Source organism: Pteropus vampyrus, unplaced genomic scaffold, assembly GCF_000151845.1.
Source record: "Pteropus vampyrus isolate Shadow unplaced genomic scaffold, Pvam_2.0 Scaffold9, whole genome shotgun sequence".
NCBI lineage: Eukaryota > Metazoa > Chordata > Mammalia > Chiroptera > Pteropodidae > Pteropus > Pteropus vampyrus.
This window is the reverse complement of record NW_011888790.1, coordinates 4,303,682-4,307,458: the sequence shown is the minus strand read 5'-3', so window position 1 is coordinate 4,307,458 and position 3,777 is coordinate 4,303,682. Positions and strand designations below refer to the sequence as shown.

Sequence of the window (3,777 nt, the reverse complement as noted above, 5' to 3'; positions counted from 1 at the left end):
TTTCCCTCTCTGCAAGAATGCTCTGGGACAACGCTACAAATATACCTTAAAAAAAGTTATAATTTTTAAATTTATCTAGCCAGGCAAGAGTAAACTGAGAACAAAGCCACCACAAATGGTGTTATAAACATCCAAGTGTGCATAACAGCTAACATTTATATAGTGCTTATCATGTGCCAGGCTTTGTGTGTATTGACTCATTTAATCATCATTATATCCCCATTTTACAGTTGATATGAGACACAGAGAGGACAAGAAAATTACCAAATATCACAAAGAATTAAGTGGCAGAGACTAGATTTAAACCATGGCAACATGGCTTCAGAATATATATATATATATGTTTTTTAAGCTTACAGCACCTGGTCTTCCTAGGTGGTCTCCCATCCAAGTACTAATCAGGCCTGATCCTGCTTAGCTTCTGAGATCAGACGAGATCGGGCGTGTTCAAGGTGGCATGGCCATAGACCAGAATATATTTTTAATGCAATGTTTCTCCTTTCTACAAAATGGAGTAAGGACACTGGTTTGCTAAAAGATGCTTTTCAGTATTTGTGATTATTCTAGTTACTACTTCTCAATTCAGAGGAAACTGAATTGACCTTTTAAAGGTCTGAGCCAATGTGCACTTGGAAGCTAATAGTAAATTGAACCATAGAACAAACACATTCTTTTCTTTGGAACATCAATTACTATTTTATAAAGGGGAAAGAACTAAACATATCACACTTTAGTGTCTCATGACTGACATTCAATTTTGACTTGAAAGATTTTAATTATGTTATTAAGCTTATATACTAGTGGCAACATGTTCATCTTTGGAAATTTATTTCTTTTGGGGAATTGGGGACTTGGCTCATACTTGCTGGATATGTTATGCGATCCTATAAAACCATTTTCAAATTGTCTTCTCTTGACTTTATTTTTTAAAATCTTTGAGGTACCAGAGCATATTGGTTGAAAGGGTGAACTCAAGCATCCCATGGCTAATTTTCTGGATCTGAGATTTGCATCTGAATATGATAATAAAAACATACCTCACATGGCTGCCACGAGACTAGGAAGTACATAGCACTTCCTGGAATATGGCTAACAGTCAGTACATATGAATAATTGTTTGATTTATGAACACTGGTATAGAATAGTGCAGTTATATATTGGGGATATAACTTCTCTGAGCCTCAATTCTTTCAGCACAAAGTTAATAACATCTATCTCTCAGGGTGTTATATGAATTAAATAAAATAATATATATGAAGTATTTAGCACAGGGCCTGGCATATAGTAAGTTATTACTAAATTGTAACGTCTATTATTCTATTTCTATTTTCTCTCTGTAATGTAGGTTTAGGTAATTTCACAGTGAAATTGGAGACCCATTATAAAACCATTTTATTTTTAACATCTTTTCATCTTTTTCTTCTTTTAGGTTGTATTCCGTTAAGAGAATGAGATAAATATTGGTTTTTACTGTACAGTGACACTTTTCTGTAGTAATTATGAATTTTAAAAATAAGCTTTGGAAAGATACATTGGTCTTCTTCCAATGATCCTTTTATAAAAGGCCCTTAAGATAATGTATAAAAGAAATAACATTCATTTATTATTAATGCCTTGTATCAGTGATTACATCAGCTCAGTCTGGCCATCGATTAGAGCCCTCACTGATCAAGGAGCAGGCAATGGAGGGAAAGCAAAGAGCATGTTTTCTCCTGTCCTCAGGTTCTTGCTCCCTCAGTGAAGCCCTTTTTCTCTTCTACCTTCAGCTCTTCTCATCTGTTCACCCCTTTCCCTCTACCCACCAGTACGTTGGGCCTTTTCCACTTTACAGACAAGAAACAAAACAAACTTTCTCCCCCAAATTTGTTGCTCCCTTGAAGTATCGTTTTATCTTTCCCCTTTTTTTTCCACTGCTAAACTTCTGCTAAAAGTGGTCTTTACTTCCTTGACATCTCCCACTCTTTACTCCCCTTTTTCACTCTTTGACTCCTACAACTTTCCAGAAACTGTTTTCTTGAAAGCATTAAGAACCACCTAATCATCAAGGTGTTTGACCTTTTCTTAGTCTTCATTCTTCTTGACCTGTCTGGACATGTGACACTGTTGAAATTTTGATAATCTCTTAGAATCTGGGACGCTGTTTGTACTTGACATTTGTGTCTTGGTTTGCTCATAGAAAATGGCAATGATGCCACTTTGCAGAATATTTTGAAGATAAAATGAGGTGTTATTGTTACTATTGTAGCAATCAGTTTTTAACTTCATTTATCCTCAAGGCTGAGTCTCACATCACACATGCAACTCCTCTATCTGTATTTTTGTTTTGGCCTTTCTCTAGATGTTCATTATTCCTTTTTAACAGACTGCTGCACATTTATTTCTACCTGTAACAGTAAAATCATGGGTGATTAGAGCTAGAAAAGTTCTTAGACCACTATTAATTTATAGGGAAAGAAATGGTGGTGTAGAGAGTAAATTGATTTGGGCCAGGGCTGCTGGGTCAAACAGTGGCTTCAGCTTCAAAAAAAGGGGTTCCAATGTAACTGGCTTAGATGTACGCTCTTCCATAACAAGACGTACCAGAGTATGGAGTGCTAGGGTTGGTTAATGTAGCAATTCAGTGGCAGTGTCAAGGGTCCAGGTTCTCTCTATCTACTGGCATCGCCATCCTCAGCATTTTGGTCTGTCCACAGGCCTGCTTTTCTGGTGGTTAGATAGCTGTACCTAGTGTCCCATTCAGACCTGACAATGTCCAGTGAAAACAGGGGCCATATCTTCCTGGGTGGTTCTTCTTCATGCCCAACTTTCCTTTATGCCTCATTGGTCAGACTTGTGACATGTAATTGTCTTAGACCAATCAGAATTTACCTTTTGAGGCTGAGTCCAGCTTCCTCTGAAGCACATGGCTCTACTAAGTTGAGGAGATGCCGAAACTAAATCTGGTTTCTCTTAGATGAGAAATGAGGAAGGTGTAGTCTGAAATAAATGTTGGGCAGGCTCCAACAGTACTGACCACTGTCTCACAGTGAGTTAGTGACAGTGTCACAACTAGACCTCAGGTTTCCCGATCACTACCCAACCTTCTTTCAGTAATTCTTACTGCCTCTCAGCATCTGAACCAGACTCAACGTGTCCACCATCTAACTGATCACCTTACCACCTAGAGTTGCCCTTTATGTTTTCCTACGTACTGACCATTTTCTTCTAAAGATGCGATACTATTTTCTCTGTTATCTAACCTTCTTTGACTTCTTTCTCTTCCTTGTTTTCCATAATTTACTCTCCAAATCTTATTTAATCTCTTTATTAAAAAATCTCTTGTTTTCATTTTTTTCCTTCCTTTATTACTATTATTTGTAGGTTATATTTTTATTATATATGAATTTCTAAAGTTAGAATTTACAAATTTTCTTGGAGCAGATATCCTTTTACCTGAGAAGAATCTCTTGAATGGTCTCTTCTAGATAAATGTAAGGCCGATAGATACCATTGTAAAGGGGAAAGTAAATAACAGGTCTTTGTTTTATATTGGCAAATACTGCCCTTCTCGGAGGTCATAAAAAAAAAGAAATGGGTATATATACATAAAGTACAAGGAGTCTTCTGGGAATTAGTGGCTAAAACTCTGCTACTTTCCTTTTTGAAGCTTAATATTATTAGAAAAATACCAGATGGATTAAGATGGATACAACTGATGTCATTTGCAAAGACATCAAATACTTTTGAAGAGGAGCTCACCATAAGAGAAAGGACAACCTGGCTTGATGACCAAGGTCA

General features: G+C 36.7%; 1 pseudogene; it reads right to left on the bottom strand.

The window, feature by feature from the left end:
• Nucleotides 1-350: 350 nt before the first annotated feature.
• Nucleotides 351-469, bottom strand: LOC111730212 (annotated as a pseudogene).
• Nucleotides 470-3,777: the final 3,308 nt, after the last annotated feature.